At 34.9% G+C, this 24,568-nt stretch overlaps 1 pseudogene; it reads left to right on the forward strand.

The window, feature by feature from the left end:
* The first annotated feature begins 475 nt into the window (after nucleotides 1–475).
* LOC105086004 (DNA polymerase eta-like) lies at nucleotides 476–1,246 on the forward strand (annotated as a pseudogene).
* The last annotated feature ends 23,322 nt before the right edge of the window (nucleotides 1,247–24,568 follow it).

Consider the following 24,568-nt stretch of genomic DNA (forward strand, 5'->3'; position numbering starts at 1 on the left):
TTCCAAATTACACTCAAAGGAACCAGGACTCTTTGCAAGGTACCAGAAGTCATGTCTTAGGACAGAAAAAAATTAGGATGGTGATGGTAGTAACCTCCTATGGTTATAGAAAATCGGTTTTTTCCTACGATGGCAGGACGTGCTGAAAAGACAACAAACAGATCCCGCTGAGAGAGATGCTACTCACCAAGCCGTGATGATTCAAGCATCCGAAGCAAAATATATATAATAACAATTTTGGTTAATTAGAAAGGCTGAGTCTGTAGAAAGTGGAATTCTTCACAGCCGGGAAAAAGAAGTTAGAAGACGTACGAGGAGACGTAAGGGCCGCGGTGCGTAGGCGCGTCAGCGGACGTCGGCGTCGAGCGCGGGTGCACGCGACCCTTCATCCCTGTCAGGAGGGCGGTCCACACGGCTCGCGGGCCGTTTCCCTGGCAAGAGTCGTCTGCGGCCTTTGGTCCTTTTCTCCGTCATTATGGGGAATAAATCTCTCTCAAATGTGACTCTCCAGCTCCCGGAAAGGGGACAGATACTCAAGACCCTTTCATCTTCCCTCTGGTGGACACCAAGCCCGGTATCGGCAGCGCCCACGGGCTGCAGTTTGCCCGGGTGTTTGTCACATTGAAACGAACAGGACCCGGTAGTTGCTCTAGTGGACTTGGGCTGTTTTTTGGTTCACATGGAGCCGCGGCAAAATCCTCATTTGAGGAATAAGCCTTGTGCAGTTGACGGGACAGATCATAAAAGGGTTATGGAATCGTTGAAGTAAGTTACGAAGCTCGTACTTTGGGGTCATTAGAAATATGTGGGCAGATGATGCTAAGAAGTTATGTTCAGATCTTCTACTGGCGCAAGTCCGTGAAAGCTAACCTCCCCAAGTACCGGGAAACCAGCGTGGAAGTCATGGAGGAATAGCTCGTTTTGCTGTGATTGAATGTGCCAGCGTTGATGAGGCTTGTGTAGACCTGACCAGTGCTGTACAGGAGAGACTACGAAAGCTCCAAGGTCAGCCTATCTCAGCCGACTTGTTGCCAAGCACCTACGTTGAAAGGTTCCCCTGGGCCCTACAACGGCAGAAGGGACTACAGAAAGATACTTCCGTAACATCATCTTGCTTCTTCCTCCTTTTGGATCGTGCTTTGCTTGCTCATGCTGATCCTACTTAAACTACAGCCTGAATGAATCACGAGGACTCACACGGAAGGATATACAAATTCTCTCATTTTTGCAGGTATGTGGATGTTGAGAAGCTGTGAAAGCTGTGTAAAATCAAGTTTCTCTTTAGCCGTAGCTTGGCCAGTTAAGTTATCAGTAGAGGGCTGATTAAGCACCTCTATCAACTTTTTTTGTAGGTTAATTTATATTATTGTAACTTGGTTTTTTCATGAGGGTGAGCTTTTTTAAGGGGACTTCGAGAACAGGGAGTTGAGTCACTCAAAATTTCTAATCAGTTCATAGCATGATGTCACCAGTGGGCTGCTCAAGGCCTCTCTCATTTTATTTTACTCATTTTACTTCTTTTCTACTTTATAGTAATCCCACTGCCCCCTTCCTATCCCACACACCCTCTGGCACTCACTGATGTATTTGGTATAATTTCTTAAATATGTGTATGTCTTTATAAATTGTACGGTGTTGCTTTGTACATGTGCTTTAAAAATTTGTTTTATTTTTGTATTTGCTATTATTTCCTTTATTTTTATTTATTTATTTATTGAAGTGTAATTGATTTACAATGTTCTGTTGGTTTCAGATGTACAACATAATGATTCAATGCTTTTATAGATTATACTCCATTTAAAGATGCTATAAAATAGTAGCTATATTTCTCTGTGCTGTGCATTTATGTCCTTGTTGCATATTTATTTTGTGAGTAGTGGTTTGTATATTTTAATTTCTTACCCCTATCTTGTCCCTCCCCCTTCCCTCTCCAGACTGGTAACCACTGGTTTGTACTCTCTGTGAGTCTATTTCAGTTTTGTTTTATTTATTCATTTGTTTTTGGATACCACATATAGGTGATAGCATATGACATTTGTCCTTCTGGCTGACTTATATCTGTATGCTTTTTAAATTTGTGCTTTTTAATTACAAGATAGTATTGTGTTATTGTAGATCTCATTCTTGTTCTTTTTACTTTTTTTATTGAAGTATAGTCAGTTTACAATGTTGTGTCAGTTTCTGGTGTACAGCACTATGCTTCAGTCATACATGAACATACATATATTTGTTTTCATATTCTTTTTCACCATAAGCTACTACAAGATATTGAATATAGTTCCCTGTGCTATACAGTATAAACTTATTATCTATTTTATGTATACCAGTCAGTATCTGAAAATCTCAAGCTCCCGATTTATCCCTTTCTACTCCCTCCCCCCAACCCTGGTAACCATAAGTTTGTTTTCTATGTACATGAGTCTGTTTCTGTTTTATAAATAAGTTCATTTGTCTTTGTTTTTTTAGATTCCACATATGAGTGATATCATACGCTATTTTTCTTTCTCTTTCTGGTTTACTTTACTTAGAATGACATTCTCCAGGTCCATCCACATTGCTGCAAATGGCATTATTTTATTATTTTTTATGGCCAAGTAGTATTCCATTGTATAAATATACCACAACTTCTTCATCCAGTCATCTGTCGATGGATATTTAGGTTGTTTCCATGTCCTGGCTATTGCAAATAGTGCTGCTATGAATGCTGGGGTGCAAGTGTCTTTTTGAATTAAGGTTCCCTCTGGATATATGCCTAGGAGTGGGACTGCTGGATCATATGATAAGTCTATTTTTATTCTTTTGAGGTCATTCTTGTTCTTAATTGTCATTCATTGGTGATTTTATAGATCTATCCATGTACCTGTATTTATGTGTAATTGATTGCTTTTAATTACATAATCCATGGTATGAACCTACTGTGTATATAGACCATTCTTCCAGTGATGAACTCACTGGTTGATTCTAACTTCCTGCTGTTTATATGATGAATGTTCTCATTAATCCTTTTTTGGACCTTTGCAAGGGTTTCTCTGGGAAATATTTTCAGGAGTGGAGTGCTAGATCATACTATATGCACATACACTTAGTTTCACTAAGTACTGCCAAATTGCTCCCCAGAATCATTATAACAATTTACCCTACCCATGACAGTTCACAAGAATTCCTGTTTCCTCCATATCCTCACCAGCAATTGGTACTATCTAATGTTTAAAAATATTTGCCAATGTAATAGCTATAAAGGGATATTTTGTGTTTTGGGTTTGTTTTAACTTATAGTTCTCTATTTACTAATTGAGGTTGAGCTTCTGTTCATATATTTGTTAGCAAATTGAGTTTCTACTTTTGTGAATTTCTTATTTATAATCTTCACCCAATTTTCCATTGGATTTCCTATCTTTTTTCCCCAAGAGTACCTTGTATATCCTAGTTTATAAGCCTCTTTTCGACTTTTCAAGTATCTTTTCCCAAGTCTGTCATCCATTAACTTTATTTATGCTGTACTTTGTTGTACAAACTCTTCTAGTCAGTTTTTCACCTTATGGTTTATGCATTTTGAATCTAAAGACATTTTTCCTAAAGACATTTTTCTGCATGTTGTTCTATTTGCCTTATAGCTTATTTTTAGGTATTTCAAGTATATAGAGTTTGCCTTTTTATTTGATTTAAGGTAGGGAGCCACCTTAATTATTATACTTACAGTGAATCAGTTTTGCCAACAATTATATATTAAACAATCCATTCTTTATCAACTTCTCATATATAAATGGGTCTGTTTCTTTAGTATCCCATTAGTCTGTCTGCTTCTGCTCCAGAAACACACTGTTTTTATTACTGTTTGTGGTATGTCATAATATTTGATAAGGACTCCCTCTGCTTTTGTTTTTCAAAATTGTCTTGGGTATTCATGCATCTTTATTTTTCAGTATGTGTTCTAGGATGCATTAGTTGAATTCCTCAAAAAAATGCTGGTGGAATGACATTGCATTTACATATTTAGGGAGGATAGTTATCTTAATGTTAAGTTATCCCATCCATAAACATATTTCTCCAATTTTTTAGGTCTTCATTTATATCCCTTTTAGTGATTTTTAAGTTAAAAATTATTTCTGCCTCTTTGGAGATCTGGAATCCAGTATGTTTTGCTTTTTCTTTCTCATCTAAATTTTTAATTGATATAATATACATAAAGTGTACAGATTGTAAGTGTACACCTTGACAAATTTTCACAAAGTAGACCCACTTGTTTAAGCAGCATGCAGATCAAAAAACATCAGAACTCTAGAAGCCACCCTTACCTATCCTCCCAGTCATTGTGTATCCCTCTCCCCCGTCTCCTATATAACCACTGTCCTGATTTCTATTTAGCTTATTTTTGAACTTTATAAAACTGAAATCATGCAATAAATATTAGAGTCTGGCTTTATTCACTCAGCATTATCTTTGTGAGATTCATCCATTCTGTTGTATACAGTTGAGTGTACCTTGTTGCTATGTAGTATTCCATTGTATAAATATACCACAATTTACTTATTCTACTGTTGATGGGTGTTTGGGTTATTTCCAGTTTGAGACTGCTAAGAAAAGTGCTGCAATGAACATTCCTATAAATATCTTCTGGTGAACAAATATGTGCATTTCTGTTGGGTAGAAGACTAGAAGTGCTGAGCTGTGGGGGTTTTTTGCCTGTTCCAGCTTTGGTTCACCTATAGTCAGTTTTAGTAGATACTACCAAAAGTTTTCCAAAATGGTTGTACTGATTGATCATTCCACTAGCAGCACGTAAGAGTTCTAGTCATTCTACTTCTTTGTCAACACTTGCTTTTTTCTCTTTTGCATTTTAGCCATATTGTTGGGTCTTTAGTGGTATCATACTGTGGTTTTAGTTTTCATGTCCCTGGTATTTATGAAATTAAACACCTTTTTGTAAGTTTGATGACCATTCTTCTTTCATGAAGTGCCTGTGTAAGTACTTGCCCATTTTGGGGAGGTTGAATTGTCTTGTCTCATTCATCTATAAGACTTCTTTACATATTCTGGATATAAGTCATTATCAGATACATGTACTACAATATCTTCAGGTTTGTGGCTTATTTTTCACTCTCTCAATAGTGGTTTTTGATGCATAGAGGTTTTTAATTTTAATTTTGTCCAATTTATTTGTTTTTCCTTTGTGGATAGTATTTTAATGTCCTATTTAAGAAATTTTTAGCTACCTCAAGGTCATGAAGAAATTCTCCAGTTATTTTAGAAGCTTTATTGTTTTTCCTTTTACATTTATATTTATATTGTGTGTATCTGTAGAGTGTAACATATGTATCAAGATTCCTTTTTTATTATATGAGTATCCAATTATAATACCTTTCTTAAAGCTTTACTTTTTTCTATAAAGATCTTGTGCATTCATTATATTAGCTCATAGGTGCTTTAGTTTTTTATTGCTATTTTGATTTTGCATTTTTATTATATTTTCCACTTTGTTGTTGTGGTGTAGGGGAATGATAATTGATTTTTTTTGTAAGCTCTTGCTTATTTACCTTATCTTCCTGACAAAAACTTGAGATATAATCTACATGAAAGTGCTTCAATAAATAAAATGTACTTGATGTTTAAAAATATTTTCTTAGATTAGAATAAAATTAGGGCAATAAAAACTTGATTTTATGGTAATATTAGATTATGATAGTTCTAGATATCAGATATAAGAGAATCTGGGTCTTTTTCAAATCAAATATTATGAAAGTGGAATTCAGCAGGATCTCCCAGAGCAAAGAATTCTGCATCTAGAGGCTTTTAAGCAGAGTGTCTTTACCTTTTTGTAGACATTTTCTAGTACTTTTGATAATGGCTATATCAAAATAATGTGTCTATCCTCCCTTTTCATTTGTAATATGTACTTTTAGAACTATTACTTTGTAACATTCTTATTTAGAAGAGCTCTTTCAGTAAAAATCTTTGAATGTTGGACATTAACTGAAAGGGTACAAATCTATAGCAAGTTAACTTCTTGGGGGAACTTGTAATGGCAATCTGTTTTTACTTGCTGGAGCAATACAGATTTGTCAAGAAAAAGCACCAAGAGAATATAGCTTATTTCTAATTAGAGTAGTGAATTTTCCATGGGTTCAAATGTTTTAAAGTAAGAAAAAAATAAAAATAAAAGGTGTACAAAAGTAATTCTAATACAAAAATGGTATTTTTATTTATGTTAATAAGTAGTGAAATATTGATATAAGTGGGCATTTTTTCTTACTTCTACAATTGTATGTGTATTTTTAATGTACTTGTTTCTATCTATGTGAACAGAAAAGAGTGAACATAAACTTGAATAAGTCATACAGATCCATAAAAGGTAATTACAGTACCAACAACAAGGAGTGAAAAACACCAGTGGCCACAGATAATAACAAACTAGAAAAAGCATGTATCAGCTGATCAGGCCTTATGACCATACACAACAAAAATTTTTTAAAGGGGTGGACTATGTGTTACATAATGAATAATCAGACCAAAATCCCAAAGAAGAGAATTAATTGAGCAAACTTGATGCCTTGATGTCTGGTAGAGAAAACCTCTAAGTAACTTTACTAATTAAAATTAAATACTGATTTGATATATAATTTGGTTCCAGTAATACTAAAACTAGATCAATATATCACAGTGGTGAGACAATACCCAATTTGGGATCCAAATTTGACAATAAGAAAGAAACATAGTATTGAATTTTTTTCTACCTGCAAAATTCCCTGGGATATGAAATAAACCAACCCCTCCAATAAAAAGCCAACCACATATTTTGACAGCCCAGATTTCCTCCTTCTTTCTACTGCTGTGTGCTGATAATTTATCAGCCTTCCTTAATCCTGTCCAAGTTGAGAGTATGTGCTTTGCCTTCATTGAGGTTAAAGTACAGTCTCCAAATCTACTACCATCTATAGGTTTTCTTTCATCAGAAACATAGATTATTAATTATTCTGATGGAAGGAGGGAGGGAAGAAAGAAGAAAATGAAAAGAAGGAAGGAAGGAAAAAGGAAAGGAAGAAAGAGGGAAAGAGAGCTAGAAAGAAAGGAAGGAAAGAAAGAAGGAAGGAAAGAAGGAAGGAAGGGAAGAAGGGAGGGAGGGAAAGGCCAAGGACATAAAGAAATCTTTTGAGACATCAAGTTGCTAAGAATTGAGAAATAATCATGAGCTACACAACCTTATGAGATAAAAGATAAGTAAAAAACAATAATTATTTAATTAATTTCCTTATAAATGTAGATTCTATTCAAAACATACATCTTGTCTGCCTTACTTATTCCTATATCGCTGGTATCTAGGACACTCACTATACGTGCTTGGCATATAGTCAATGCTCAAAAATATTTGTAAAATAAATTGAATAGATGAATAAATTCATGAGTGTGGTTACTCGGATCCAATTTTGTCATGCTGGTTGCTCAACATGATAGTCTGAAGCTGTGTCAGTTCAGACACTCCTGGCAAAGGCAAATGCAAAGATAGAATGCAAGAAATGTATTAGAGGAAATAAATTGCTGTGAATAGTAGGAAGGAAAAGCCTTTGTATCACAATGCTGATTTGACACTTGTGAAAGAAGAGAGGAAAGGAAGGAGGATTGGGTTGGATGAGCCTCTGACTGCAGTGTAGCTCAAGAAAGTTCCAGTCAGGCCAATGGGGAACCCCAGCGCAAAGTTTAGAGGAGTCCCACATGGGTCAGAAATGACCTGGTTTTGTAGTACTTGGCTCACAGAACACCTCCTGTGCTGTTACTGGCTGTGAGCAGCCCTAAAAGAGCATGAACTTGGAGTTGAAAACTGTGGTGGATCCCAAAGTTGCAACATCTGAAGGCTGTCTGCTAATTACACTCTCAAGCAGTTTCTTTCTTGATGGAGGAGTGAGTGGCACACCTCCACGGCCATAGAAACTGAAAAGCTCCCTGTTTCTAATGATGAGTAGATCAGTTCCAGTATCAATACTAAATTTTCTCTCTCCATTTCTACCATGAACTCTATGAACTATTTTCTCCTTGAATACAGGAGATTATTCCTTTCTTCCTATTCAAATGTGGGCATGGATTTGAAACCTTTCACTTATGTGAATGTTTCATTCACCAAGAGAGTTGACAGATGTCAACTTTTTGAATTACACATAGAAAGGGCAACTCTATTGCCAGTCATCAAAGACTACAAAGTCATTCCATTATTTTTCAAATATCTCCTGCTTGAGTGGTAAACTTTCAGTATATGTCCATGTCTAGCCGGTACACCAAAAGTGGCATCCCTTTGTTTCCATACCTAATCTAGGACACTTCTTTCCTCTATTAGTCTAAAATAAGGGATAAAACACATATGCAAATATATATGATATATATTTTATATATACACAGTTTAAAATATGCAAAATATATAATAGTCAAATAACACTATGATGTAGATAGTGAAAAGTGCTAATGGAAGTACAAATATATGCAATGGAAGTTCAGAGAACAGAAAGATTAATTTAAACTGAGAGAGCTGGAGGAGAGTTTCATGGAGAAGATGTCATTTAATTTAAGTCTTTAAAGATGAGTAAGATTTGTACATGTGGAAGATGAGGTAAATGACATTGACTGATAGACTCATATGCCCAAGAGCATAGCCAGGAAAGCACAACCATGTAAAAAACAAAAACTCAGAGCTTATAGTTCTCAGGGCAGCAGGAGCAATTTAACTGACAAATTTCAGGTAGCTTTTGGTTCCTAAGTTTGAAATCTAAAGCACTGTTGGCCTGCCAGTCACTAGAAGATATACTACTATTGTTGTCTGTCTGTAAGTTTGACATCAGAAAAATTTACTTAAGCATAGATCTGACTGTTGACTCTGGCCATGAGGACCATCCTACCTTGAGGGCACATTTTATTAGCATATACAACATATGCTGAAAGACTGAACTGAAAATACCCGTAAATTGTAACTATCACATGACAGAGTGTTTCAAAATAAGTTTAAGGTGTCATTAGTTCAAGTGGTAGCTCTGACACCAAATAGCTGCTCTTTGACTGATCTAAGAATGAACACATTCTCTCCATACACTGTTCCATTAGCGATTTTAATTGCATGCTAACCTTTATAATTTGTTGCTGTCATTTAGGTTCATATACTGTACTAATATTTATTCTACGTATTATATAACACCTTATTAAGTTTATTGTCCTCTTTCCAAAAAATGTTTTATCTGACTTCAAGTGAGGAACTAACTTACATTTACATATCTGTTAAAAGTATTTGCTTGAATTACAGGTTCTCTTAGTATTCTCAACAGAGTTTCTAATTTAAGTCTGTGGAAGGAAAAAAGAGATAGTTTGCTTCCCAAAATAGGAAAAAGCCCTGTATATGCATCCTGTTATACAATATCTATGCCCTGAGGACCACCAAAATAAATGTTAATTACTTGTTTTGTCTTTTTCGTGTGCTCCATGGAGCTGTCTTTGACAGTTGGAACCAGAATATGTACCTCCTTTAATTCACATCCAATAAGTGCCTACCACAATGTCCTAGACATTAAAGCTTAATGAAAATGTTTAATGAAATAAATATGTAATAATTAAGATTTACTTTCTAAACATCCCCTCCATCACATTATATCACATAATTATGCTCAATAAGTCACAATGGTGGTAGAGACACAAATTCAGAATATTAATTGCACAGCAACAGCAAACTCCTCCTGACCGTCTCACCATGTATCCTTGCCTCTCCTATAAGCTTCCTTTCATTCTTTTTTTTTTCTTTAAAAGTTTTTTTCTTAAGTGACCAGTATTGAGAGGGCTGGTTTAGATACTTTATTTTGTGTTTGTGTATATATATATATATTTATTGTATATGTATTTATATTATTTATATTATATTATATATAAATATATATTTATTTGTGTATATATTTATATGTATAAATGTATATTTATTGAAGTATAGTCAGTTTACAATGTTGTGTCAATTTCTGGTGTACAGCACAATACTTCAGTCATGTAGGAAGGTACATATATTCGTTTTCATATTCTTTTTTTACCATAAGTTACTATAAGATATTGAATATAGTTCCCAGTGCTATACAGTATGAACTCGTTGTTTATCTATTTTATATATATCAGTTAGTATCTGCAAATCTCGAACTCCCAACTTATCCCTTCCCAGCCCCTTCCCCCCAATAACCATAAGTTTGTTTTCTATGTCTGTGAGTCTCTTTTTGTTTTGTAAGTAAGTTCATTTGTCTTTTTTTTTTTTTTTTGGATACCACATATAAGTGATATCATATGGTATTTTTCTTTCTCTTTCTGGCTTGCTTTACTTAGAATGACATTCTCCATGTCCATCAACATTGCTGCAAATGGCATTATCTTATTTTTTATGGCTGAATAGTATTCCATTGTATAATTATACCACAGCTCCTTTATCCAGTCATCTGTTGATGGGCATTTAGTTTGTTTCCATGTCTTGGCTGTTGTAAATAGTGCTTCTGTGAACATTGGGGTGCCTGTATATTTTTGAAATAAGATTCCCTCTGGATATATGCACAGGAGAGCTTCCTTTCATTTTTTCTTTGCCTTTCTAAACTTCTCTTTGATCCACAAACCCCTACTAAACATCTGCCATATGAATATTAAGGAGAATGTGTGAGCACTCAAGATCATTTCTGTGGGACTTGTTTCTCTTCTTCCCTTTCTTTTGTCCCAGTATCTTTCCTGAAAAATATCTCCAAAGCATAGATATGTGAGTCCACAGGTCCTTTTCTCTCCATCAAACCAAAAACATAATATAAAATTTCTTCATTCATTATAGGCTAGAGATAATCACCAGATGATATGAAATTTCCTAAAATGTTAGGTGTTCTTTTCTTAAATATATAAGTTAAGTTAGATTAAAAGTCTATGAACAGTAAACATTGTATATTGGTGCTCTAGAGATATGTAAATATTCTGGTACAGTAATTTCCTTTTCATAATTGGGCTGATCCACTCAAACTATCATTCCTATCCTTGCTGACTTATTTGGCAAAAGTGAGATCCAATGACAGGGACTGGGCTGATCCACATGACTCCCCCACTGATAAAAATAAAATGTGTCACTGCTTTCCTCCTAATAAGTCTGTCACATGGAATGAGCATGGGCTCCAGAGTCAGATATAGCTGGGTTTGAATCCCAGCTCTTCTGTTTCACAAATTACTCAACGCCTCTGTACCTCTGATTCTTGAGCTATGAAATAAGGTAATAATGCATATTTTATAAAGTTATTATTAGGGTTAAATGGGAAAATGTGTATAAAACATCTGGTACAAAGTAGGTACTCAAGAAATGGTTGTTTTTGTTCCTAAATTATTTTTATTTTCATTATTTTTACTCAGTATCCTTTAAAATAGCCGTAGAATAATAATCTGCTACATACAGCAACAGTGTTCCTAGAAAGCTTTGGTCATGTCACTTCATCATTGGCATGTGTAGCCACCTTCAAATCAGTCAGAGAAGAGAGGGCCAATTAAAACAGGTGTAGGTTTTCTTAGAATACAACTTAGGGAAGTGACATGTCTGTCACATAGTGTGTGTTTCAGATGGTGAGTTTTGTATTTTAAAATAAAAGAACCCAGAGTCTGAGTTGTGAATAAATTACTGCTACTTTAAAGTGACTTTTTTAAGTTTGGATTTCTTATCACTTCCAGTTGATAAAAATGCTAGACAAATGGAGAGGTCACAGGGAAGAAATGAAATTGATGGTGTTAATTTATGACCCTGTTTCATCTGTTAGTAAAAAGCAAAATCAACAGAGAAGGGATAAGGAAGTACAAGAGGGAAAACAATGAGAGATGCATTTGGCATTGCAGTATATCAGGGTATGGGTATCTGTCCCTCATTTTTTTTAAACTGACTGAAAATATAGAAACTTATACTTAATAAATTAATATTTTGGTTAACACAAATATAAAGATGTGTTTAGAAGAGAAGCTTAGGTTAATTTTCCACCCCAGATGCCCAACACATGGTCAGAGATGAGAGTGGGGCCCAAAGAGAACATTTCAAATGTAAGTATATTGTTAATTATAAACCTAGAAGTCTTCTGAACGCGTCATATTATCCAACATAATTTCTCCAAGATATATATCCACTTCATGTCCTTTTAGAGCTATATAAACCAGCAGAGAGAAATTCTTGGTTTATTGAAATCCGTGTAAGTTGGTTGATTTCCCTACCTTGTCTCCTTGAAGAAAAGGTAATTAAATGATTTCTGAAAAATTAAACCATAGTTACTAAAATCTTCAAAATGAGTTCTGCTTCATATGTTTGTTTGTGTTGCGGTTGTTTTATACTACTTTTGTTTAAAAGGAAATCTACTTTCTAAAAGATGTTCAGGATTCTCTGAGAATGAGGGAGATAGGTCCAATTAAGACTCAATTACAATGGAACATAATGTCTTCAAAGAAAAACTCCCAGGCACACCTAGCCAAACATTAGGGGTTCATTCTCTTAGCGGATGGAACTGTCTGTGAAGGTAAAGAAAAAAGACCTATATTCTCAAGGTCAGTGAACCAGAGGTGCAAATATAGTTAACAATGTGTTTTTACAACAAGTCCCTGTTTTTCCTTTTATCCTTACTGAGACTGTGGTCATTTTGACATTTCCATATTTGATGCTAACCTAACAGCTAATGTGTGTTTTTAAATGGAATACCTAAAGAAGAATTTTAAAAGTTTTACCACAATGCAGCTTTTAAATATACTTTCAACTATTGTTTGATCTTTTTGCAAGAAAACTTCTTATGAACTCTAAGTATTCTTTCATCTGTTTTGCTTTAGGTGACCTGTTCATTTTATTTTTACCTTCATCATGCATATCCATTACCAAAAAAAAATTCTTTGTTTTATCCAGTCCCAGCATTTCATTTTTAGTTTGAGCTTATATGCTCCCCAAGTATATACAATGTCAAAAAAGATAAATTTGCATGTCTTACCTGACTTGCAATTAGGGTTATTAGCAACAGTATATCCAGGAAAGATTTTGTGTAAGTTAGGTTCTGGGCTCCTAGGCAACAGATAAAAAAAGAAATCCAGGACATTTCTTTCACAACAATCTCCATCCATCTTATAGTCTTTTGTTAAGTCTTTTAATTTTAGATTTTCTTCCCAAGAAAGTAGGTAGATACGACTGCCGGCATCCCTAGAGCCTTTGTTAATACTGTAACGACAGACGTAGACCACTGAAAGGTGTGCCTGGAGTGTGCAATTTTCAGTTTCTTTTGAATGATTCAGTACATGCTCTGTGCTTTCAGTTCAGACCAAACACAATCAAAAGTATATGTCTAGAAATTATGGATTTTATAGTTTCCAATTCTACATTTCACATTTTCATAGAACTGGAAATCAGGAACTCTTCAATATTATACCAAGGAAAATGTGGGAAGGAGGGGATCTCCTTTCTTTTTAATAACCCTTGAGGATTCCATGACATTCGTGGTGATTTTTCTTAATCCCATTTTACCATGATACCAAACCATCATGATACTACTTCAGTGTTACAAGGTACCCAAAGTATTGGATAAAGCAACCAGGAGACATCCTTTGGCCATGCTACCAGAGTAATTTTTACTATCCAAATATAATAATATGAACACTTAAAAGAAAAGTAGAGATCAGTATATTGATTCCAAAGTGGATTTTGCTGCATATTTCCAAGTACTTCAAAACTTAACACTTGTCAGTCTACCAAGGCAATAGAAATAAAAGCAAAATTAAACAAATGGTCCCTAATCAAACTTACAAGGTTTTGCACAGCAAAGAAAACTATAAACAAAACTAAAAGACGACCTGCAGAATGGGAGAAAATATTTGCAACTAATGCAACTGACAAGGGCTTAATTTCCAGAATATACAAACAGCTCATGCAACTCAATAACAAAAATCAACCCAATCAAGAAATGGGCAGAAGGCCTAAACAAACATTTCTTTGGTGAAGACATACCAATGGCCAATAGGCACATGAAAAATGCTCAATATCATTATCAGAGAAATGCAAATCAAAACCTAACACTTAATTCTGGAAATTAATGTGCTAATCATTTTTGATTATTAGAAAAAATGCCTAATAAATGGACACTTGGTTAATATTTTTAACCTCTGATTTTATTTTATTTTATTCTTGGTTAACCAGGTTATTCTCATACTGAAGAGGAAGTCAACTCTGATTACTGGGATCCAGAGGAGCCCCTAGTGAAAGATACTCCCCACTAAGTTGATGCTTAAACATTTTTTTGTTGAAGAATCATCCCCAGCTGATATGGTAGTAGTTTACGCTAACAGTCATTTACAATGAAATGTGTTTTAGAGGATTTTAGAAATGACTTTGGCAAAGAAATGGAGAAGAAAGCATGAATGCATTAGGAAATCCAGGAGACCTGGAAATTTGGTGCTGCTAGCTTAGGGGCTCCTAACATTTTCATCTCCAATGAAGTATTTTATTATGTGCATGGACCACCAATCATAACACAGAAATCTCTACAATGGCATAATGGCTAATCAGATTTTTTTGAATATTTGATGAAACTTTAGGAAATTATGAAAGCCTCATGAATTTGAGACTAAGTACATGTGGGAAGATTGGGAATTGGAGATTATTACCTATTTAATGTCTTTGAGAGTTATTAAATTAATTTTCAATTTATACTTGAGTCAATTCTGATAATTTAAATCTTTATAAAAAATCACTTATTTAAGATTTCAAAGTTATTGATTTAAAGCTACTTGTATTAGTCACAAGATTTTTTTTAAATCTGTCTGTAATTATATCTCTTTTGACTTTAATATTGTTTTAGTTTGTGCCCCTATCTTTTCATTTTCTTGATCAGTTTTTTCAGATTAGTCTATTTAAAAAGTACTCATGAAACATTTATAAAATTTACCATCTGGCAGGTTACATAGGATACAATCAAAATAGAAAAAAATAGATCTCATAAAGATGAGTGCTTAGAAAATAATATACTCTTTATATATTTTTTATTGAAGTATAGTTGCTATACAATATTATATAAGTTACAAGTGTACAATATAGTAATTCACAGTTTTAAAGGTTATATTCTGTTTATAGTTATTATAAAATATTGGCTATATTCCCTGTGTTACCAGTGAGGTAACCACTAGTTTGTTTTCTATCTGCTTCTTTTTTGTTATATTCACTAGTTTGGGTTTTTTTTTAGATTCCACATATAAGTGATATTATACAGTATTTGTCTTTCTCTGACTTATTTCACTTAGTATAATGCCCTCCAAGTCCACCCATATTACTGCAAATGGCAAAATTCCATTCTTTTTTATAGCTGAATAGTGTTCCATTGTATATATGTACCACATCTTCTTTATCCATTCACCTGTTGGTGGACACTTAGGTTGTTTCCGTATCTTACCAATTGTAAATAATGCCGTGATGAACATTGGGGTGTATGTATCTTTTCAAATTAGTGTTTTGGGGGTTTTTTTTGGCGGGGGGTATATATCCAGGAGTAGAACTGCTGGGTCATATGGTAGCTCTATTTTTATTTTTTTGAGAAAATTCCATACTGTTTTCCACAGTGGCTGCACTAATTTACATTCCTGCCAACAGTGTATGAGGATTCCCTTTTCTCTATATCCTCACCAATATTTGTTATTTGTGTTCTTTCTGATGCTAGCCATTCTGACAGGTGTGAGGTGATGTCTCATTGTGTTTTGACTTGCATTTTCCTGATGATTAACAATGTTGAGGTCTTTTCATGTGCTTGTTGCCCATCTGCATTTCCTCTTTGGAAAGATGTCTACTCAGTTCTGCCCATTTTTAAACCGGGTCTTTTGTTTTTTTGATGTTGAGTTGTATGAGCTGTTTGTATATGTTGGATATTAACCCCTTATTGGTCATATCATTTGGAAATATTTTCTCTCATTCAGTAGGCTGTCTTTTCCTTTTGTCAATGATTTCCTTTGCTATGCAAAAGCTTTTAGGTTTAATTAGGTTCCATTGTTCATTTTTGCTTTTATTTTCTTTGCTTTAGGAGACAGAACCAAAAAGATACTACTACGATTTATGTCAAAGAGTGTTCTACCTATGTTTTCCCCTCTGAGTTTTATTGTCTACATTTAGGTCTTTAATCCATCTTGAGTTTATTTTTGTATATGGTATTAGAGAATGTTCTGATTTCATTTTTCACATGTAACTGTTCAGTTTTCCCAGAACCACTTAATGAAAAGACTATCTTTTCTCCATTATGTATTTCTTGTTTTATTATTTTCATATTTTGATTTCAACTTCTGAGTGTATTTATAATAGCTTTTAAACAACCTTGTCAGCTAATGTCCTCATCTCTTGTCGTTTCTGCATCTATTCTATTAACTGATTTTTTTTTTCTGGTTCTGGGTCATATTTCCTATTTCTTTGCAAGTGTTGTCATTTTTGATGACTAGAAAAGTATTTTTATGTGTCATATTGATTGTCTGGATTTTGTCGAGTGTCTGGATTTTTTCTTCTTCCTTTAAAGACTTGAGTCTTGTTTTGTAGGGCATTTACTTAGCGATAAGCCTGGTCTTTTTAAGGCTTGTTGTTAGGCTTTTTTAGCATGGGTCCAGAATAGCCTTTGTTATAAAGCTACTTAGCCCTAGGCTTAAGGTGCATCCCTTTTGGAATCACTGTTAAATTCCCTGGCTGTTTAAGGAAATCTCTGCTCTGTGTGCCTCCACTCAAATATTTCCTGGCCCCTATTATGGCTCCTTTATAGTTGATATTTCACTAGAAATTTTTCTTTGTCCATTTTCAAATATGTAGCTGGTCATCCAGCCACTCAAGGGAACTCATATACAGATCTCTAGAGCTCTTTCTCTGTACAGCTCTTCCCTCTCTGTACTCTGCTCTGAAAATTCCAGCTGCTTCAAATACCAGAAACTTTGTTTTCTGTCTCCTCAGCTCAGTGAGACTGATGTGTTCTTCTCGAGTTTCCCATTTCTGTGCCACAGAACAGAAAGTGTCTCTAGAAAGAAAGCCAATGAAATTCCCAAGCAAACTTCATATACTTCCCTCTTCCCAGTGATCGTTCCTGTGTTGCCTATTGTCTAAGATCTGAGAACAATTATTTAATATACTTTGTCCAGTTTTCTAGCTGTATACAGTGAGAGGGTACATCCAGCTTTGGATACTCAACTGTGGATTTAAAGTCATTGTGTCGTTACTATGTATTTTATTTCTAAGATTTCTAATCAACCTCTTTTCCTATCCACCTGTTCCATTTTACTCCTTCCTGCTTTTGTTTCAAAATTTCTTGCTTTCTTAAAAAAAATAAGTTATTTTTCACTTATTTCTTTCACCATTATAAACATATCTATTTTAAAGTCTTTTTCAGACTAATTCCATCTGTATTGAATTCATGTCTCAATTAATTATCTTCCTGCTTTTTATAGAATTAGATTATTAATTTGGAATATAGTTTGTAGGTTCATTTGTGTGAAATATTTTAAGTGAGTTTTGCATTCAAGACAGAAAGTGAAGTGATTAGCGTGCATGCTGTCAGCTGAGACTTCGTGGATTCAAACCTAAGTTCTGTCATTCCTTGGCCAAGTGATCCTGGCAATTTATTTAGCCTCTCTGTGACTTAGTTTCCTCATTAGTACGATGAGATGATGATGCTAATGATGATGATGATGACAACTACAAGAAAAATAAAAATAATGACTACCTCAGAGTTCTTGAGATAATGCACAAGTCATATATTCTATGTATATAAAGCATTCTCTGTGCCTTTCACATACCAAAAGTTTAACAAATGTTGGCTCTTGGTATTTTTATGGTTCTTGATATTTTTATTGTTCTTGCTCTCATTCTCTTTCTCTCTGTCTCTCTCTCTCTCTCTGCCTAGGTATTTACCAATCCTCATCTAGCAGTTTTGAGGTTGCTTCTATCTACCTCCCAAGTTCGTACTTCAGAACTAAGTTGTATAATTGCATTTCAGAGCTCTTCTTTCATAGTGATAAACAAGGCTGTAGATTTCCTCTGTGCTACCCTCCTCTTACTAAACTGCTCCCCACCTTGCTGGAATCTGATGCCTGGTAAAGCCAGAGCCTCTGGTAGTGATCAAGAAGGTGACTACCCATTCCAGTCCCTGACTGTGACTGCTTATTTGATGGAATCATTTCCCCACAGGACGACTCATACCACTGCCTCTTTCTAGGTCTCGAGTGTCCAGGATTATGAAGTCAGCCCCCACTTGTCTACAGTGATATTTATCTTGAGTTTTCATTAGTATCTGTCTCTACAGTTTTCTGTTTTCACATTTTATCTACCATTGCTCTGTATTTGGAGTGAAGTAAATAGAAACTTCCGAAGCTATCCTGACTGGGAATCTCCCCCTTTTTCTCTTTATTTTTCCCTCTCTTTTTACTTTTTAAAAATTATTCTGTCCTTCTCCTTTTCCTACTCCCTCATGCATTTTCTAAATAAAGGCTAAAAATGTATAATAAACATAATTTTAAAACTAAATAACTAGAGACTTCTGTTTTAATTTCACAGAATTTTTCTTTTTCTGCTCTTCCTCTGTCATCTTTTATAATAATCATACTAATAATGCTGATAACACAGCTAATATTTTGTATGTATACTGAGGTGGTGAAGCTTAGTGACCCTTGAAGGAGAACTTAATGAGAAACTCTAAGGCCAAAGTTCTGACTTTGGGGAGATGCAAGAAGGGAGAGGCTCTCTGTGACTACCACCGCAATCCCCACCCAACTATCTCAGAAGTAAAAATAACTCTCATTCTTCACGAAAGATAATGATGGGTCACTGGACTCGTTCAAGTTCTTTAGAAGTCAGGAGAGTTCTGTAGTATTCAAGGGCAGCTCTTCCCTTTGCCTGATATTTCCTGTTCCTATTTGTCCTCCTTTATTTTCCCCACTTCTAGTAGCAACCATCTCTCTTTTTATTAGCTGTCTCCCTATTATATTTTAAATCTCTTTAAAGTATTTGAAAATTAAAACATGGAAAGGTGAAAGGTCCATATTAGCTATCAATTCCTTACCAGAATATCCCAAATTTAGAGACTGGAAACAAACATTTATTATCTCAATTTCTATAGGTCAGGAATCTGGGAATGGCTCAGCTAGGTAGTTCTGGCGTCAGGGTCTATCATGAGGCAACAACCAAGGTGTCTTTGTGGCTTTCTGCATCTCAGGGCTTGACTGTGGGAGGATCTACTTCCAAGCTCACTCACATGGCTATTGGCAGGCCTCAGAACTAATTCCAAACTTACTTATTTGAGTCCCTACACAGGGTCACCTCATGACATGGCAGCAGGCTTTCCCCACAGCAAATGATTCAAAAGAGAGCCTGCAAGATGGAAATCGAAATTTTTACATAACCTAATCTCAGAAGTGACGTCTCATCACTTCTACCATACTCTGTTCATTAGCATGGAGTCAATAAATCACACACTCAAGGGGAGGGGATTACATAGGGCATGAATACTGGAAGTCAGGGATCATTAAGGGTCCTCTTAGGAGATGCCTGAGAATCTTACAGGTTTCCAAATTTTCACCACCAAGAAACATTCCAACATCCCATGTACTTTGTGTTCTGAATTTTTCTTCCTGGCAGATTTTATTTACTAAGTAATAGATTATTTCTTCACTTTTATTCATGTAAAACTATAATATATAATACAGTTAAGATCAATAGTTAATCAGCAATATTTAAAATTAATATAGTTATATAATAATTAGATGGCCGGAGCATTAAGTTATTTGTAGGACTTCATCTAATATAAATAAGCCATCTCATTTAGACTTTCTGAAATACAGAAAATGAACCCCAGTTTTTCATTGTTTTCTTTATGAATTCTTAGAAGTTCAGATAAGTCAGATTAAGTAAAATTAATCTAGTCAAACCGCACTATTTCATAGATTAGGAAACTGGATTCCAGAAAGGCCTGTGTTAAAGCTGGAACTACATTCTCTACCTCCTGGCCATGTGTCCGCTATAGCACAGTGACATTGTTGGTCTTAGTCTTTACTCCCAAAGACTAGCAAGGGGCACTTAATAAATCATAATTATGATCACAGTAATGATATTAAGATTTATATCATATGGTAATCATTTTACAATTTATGTTAAGTCAAATCATTATGCTATGTACCTTAAATTTATACAGTACTGTATGTCAAGAACACCTCAATAAACCTGGGGGAAAAAAGACTGATACAATAAAGCTAATTATATTAAGCATGCTCATCTTAATGGGATTAACTTGTTTTAGTCAAACCAGCCACAGTTAATGGGGCCCTTTACAACTTGATACAGATCAAATCCTCGTCTTAGAATATTCATTATTTTAATTGTTTAAAAAATTGATTTTGATGATGTTTAAGGGTAGTTTATATGCTAAATAATTTGCTTATCAACTAGAAAATAGATTGAAAGCATCACTGTAAACCTGTGAATCACATACAGTTCCAGTGTGGGTGAAAATTAGTAACCTTGGATGAGAATAGCCTAATCAGTTAATCTAGTTAAAGGCTCATTGCCCTACTCACCAACCTTAGGATCTGAGGAGGTTTGCACACCACAGGTTTTCTATGCCCCAACTATTGGTGTTAAACACTGAATCATTATGGCTCAATATAGAATAGTATGACCACCATCTAGATATTTAAAAATGCACAAGATACTAAATTTTACCTTTCCATCTCCTAAAGTAAAATAGTACAAAAAAAGTAAACTTTACTTTGTAGTCTTTACCCAGTGGAGTTCTTTGAAATAAAGTAATTTAAAAGTTAATCATAGTTGAATTTTGGTGACAGACACTGCTGCCTAACAGCAGAAAAGAGACAGTTTGCTCTGCTTTTCTATTATGCAGGCTGTTTCCTCTGCACCCCACTGTCCCTCACCTCCTTAAAAAAGGCCTGCCATGCTAGTGACTAACTGGATAAATTTAATTCAGGTGAAGTATTAGGAGGCCCATTGCACCCAAAGGCATGACTTTCAGTCCAGATTTCATCAGTTTTACAGCTGATGTTTTGAGGTCTCATTTGTCTGTGTCCTATATCTTTTTCTCTACTGATTCCAAATCCAGATGGCCTGATAAACCGGTGTTATTCACTGATTCTCCCCAAACCCCAACAGTAAAGTTTTTATAAGTGGAAAGGTGTCTTATTGATTCAGATATACTGGAAATATTAAAAACTATGTGTCCTTAAAAAAAAGAAATTAGTCATAGAAACTGTTTGAGAATTGTGCCTAACATTTATAAAAGGTTGTGAAAACTAGAACTTAAATAGTTTATGATTTATTTGGACTCAAGGAATAAGATCTGCTGGAAAGAGTCACTAATTGCTTGCAATGGTAGGGTGCGTGTGTGTGTGTGTGTGTGTGTGTGTGTGTGTGTGTGTGTGTGTGTGTGTGTGTGTTTTAAGCCGGTTATTAAGGAAAAAATTTTAAGCAATGTCTCAGCTATGACTTGCCTGATTCACCAGCCCATGACAACAGGAACTCCTTTAAAAACTTTCAGTCCTTACCTATTTAACACTATGAGAGGCTTCTATAATATTCATATTTTATCATGTCTGCAGTGAGTCACCTCTGTAAGATCAGAATAGAAGAAAACGATCAGGGAAAAAGCAAAGATGAAATATGATATTTAAGAAAAAGCAAGGAAGAAACCGAAACATTTGTAGAGATGCTCTTTGCTGTTTTTGAAAAGTCTAGAAAGCCAAGGTTAATTGGAGCTGCCTTGAAGGTGAACCACAATTTGGGAAGGCCAAAAGAATTGAGCTCAGAGTATCTGGATTCAAGGACTGGCCGTACGTTGAGGACTTGTGTAATCTCAGCTGAAACACTTTGCTCGCTAGACTCTTGTTTCTTATAAAATGACACAATGTCAGTGATTTTCAAACCGCTCTGTGGAGGCTTAGGAGTTTTTTGGAGGCAGTTTTTTGGAGGGATAGGTGATGAGGTTGAGAAGACGCCTCCATTCCCCTCAACTTCAATCAAAGGAGCTAAATAAACTTTTGCCTTCTTATGCATTGGGCTTCTGAATATAATTTGTTGTGAAAAGTATTTTGAAATCATTGGTCTTGCAAATGTTAAAAAAAATCAGTGTGAAACTCTATATTTGGGTTGGTAAAAATCCACCATAGCACAATGACAGAAATTCTAGATGATCCTGAAATGTCAGTGTCAGACTCCTCCCCTCCCTAAAGATACTGGAGATGCAGGGTTGGAGACATCTTGCTGAGCTCCAGCGAGGACTCAGAGATGGCTCCAATAATCAGAAAATGTGGGAGAAGCAGCTATCTAGGATGCAAGAAATGAAGGCAGCCCTGGGGAAGTTAACTTTTCTTTTGAAACATTTTTAATTTTACAATAATGCATAAACAGATTCTTTTAAAAGAGTCTACTAATATAGAAATATAGAGACCAAGTGTAAAATTTCCTCTTTATCTGCCCATCCCACAATATCACTCTTCTCATTGCGGTTAATCACTATGTTCAGTTTGGTCTGTTCTCTCGCAAATCTTTTTTCTATGCAGATGCATATGCACATATACTGTTTTTTTTTTTTAAAAAAATAAATGGTATATGTTGTTGTGCAATTTGCTTTATTTATCTACTAATGTGTCTGGGATTTTTTGCGTATCAGTATATGTATCTCTGTCCTTTCTGAAATAATTGTATCATATTTCATAATATATATGCCATATTTATTTAATAGTCCCCAAATTAGGGGCTTTAAAGTTGTTTGCAGTTTTTTATTAATATAAACAATCAACATTATTGTACATACATCTTAATGTACAAATGTGAGTTTTTCTGTAGAATGGATTACTAGAAGTGGAATTGCTATGTTAGTATATGAAAATCTTCTAAATGGCGTCTATTTATACCAACAGTGTGTTTCTCTATATATTTGCAAACAGTGAACATTAAATTTCTTACTTTTTTCCAAATTGATGATAAAAATTTTGATATATTGATTTGTATTTTCCTGATTGCTAGTGAGATTGATAATCATTTCATCTATTTTTGCCTGTTTGTGTCTGCATTAGTTAGAGGAAGCACTAATTGTGGGAATCTAGAAGCTAGATTTTAGTCCTAGGTTTGTAATTAGCTTTGCAGACTTTGATGAAATAAATCTACCTTTCTGAACCTCGATTTCTCAATCAGAAAAATGGAAATAATAATCCCAATTCTGCCTTACTCCACAAAGTTAATGTGAGGGTTCTGTAAAATAATAGATGAAAAAGCAAGTGGAAAAACTCTAAAATGCTAGACAAATGGATGGAATTTTTTTAGTTTTAAAAACGTGTAATATTATTGAATAATTCTATAATTGGGAGTTTTTCTAAACAAAAGAAGGCTATGTGTGCAGCTGTTCATTTACCTACAAAATTCAGGGTCTCCCAAGACATGTTGTAGGGGTAAAAGGCGCAGTTTCTGGTTCAGCTCCAGTACCACTCCCCACTGCAACCTGGCTGGGTAACCACAGAGGAAAGCCTACTCCTTGTGAGATTTCTAATCCAAGTTTGTTATTTCAAGGAGTTGGGGTGGGGGGTGGATCCTCTCCCACATCTTCTCTGGTTCATCCATCAGCAACAACAATGCCATCTGGTTACTGGGGACCAGTGAGGCATAAAATGCCTGGAAAAGCAGCTGTCTTCCCCTTTACCTGTGTCAGAATTACTAATTAAGTGACAAATTTGCCTTTAACCATAAATGAAATTTCGTGCCCTGAAGCTAGTGCAGCTTTTACACTTTATTAACTACTCCTTTTTGTAACTATAACTCTTTCTTTAAAAGAAACCTATACTTCTGTGAAACCAGGATAAAAATTCTCATCTGGTCATCTGTCTTTTTTTAGGATAATGTATGCAGTAATTTGAATAAGCCTCTAATTGTCATCTTACCTCATGCTTTTTATCTTGAGGTGAAACCAATTTGCCTGTTTATGCTTAGTTTCTTTTCCCCAGTGTGTGTTCATAATATTGCATGACAGAATTTTCACTTCCAGTTTTTCCACTACCAATATATTGCATAAACCTGGATGTGAGGGCACTGTGGCTGAGTTGTGTTACCCTTCACAAACTTTGTAAAACTTCATATAGATATAAATAGGCTATTTCGTACTCCCCAAAGGTCAACATTTCATCTGCATAATCTATTGGGTAAACCAGGAATTAGAAAATCTGAATTGGATTAAATTTTAGAAGTTTTCTACAATCAATAATTCTACTGAAAGATCTAGATATTTTTGGTAACTAATATTTGAAGAAGCACAATATATTCTTCAATGTCTAGCACAAATAAAATTCTTTCCCAAATTGTCATTCTTCTCCACATGTAGCAAACCCTTTCCCCTCATACTCCCAAGTTGCAACTTTGGTATTTCTTACCTCTTAGAAGGATTAACAGATTCATGAAAACCCTTAATATAATATCTCCTCCACTCTTGGGGATTCTTCCTTTCTTGGGACCATTTTGGATGAATATCTAGGCCCAAAGTTAAAAGGATGCCCCCAAATTATGTTATTTTTCATAACTGACTTG

The sequence above is a fragment of the Camelus dromedarius genome, chromosome 2 (genome assembly GCF_036321535.1).
Source record: "Camelus dromedarius isolate mCamDro1 chromosome 2, mCamDro1.pat, whole genome shotgun sequence".
Taxonomy (NCBI): Eukaryota; Metazoa; Chordata; class Mammalia; order Artiodactyla; family Camelidae; genus Camelus; species Camelus dromedarius.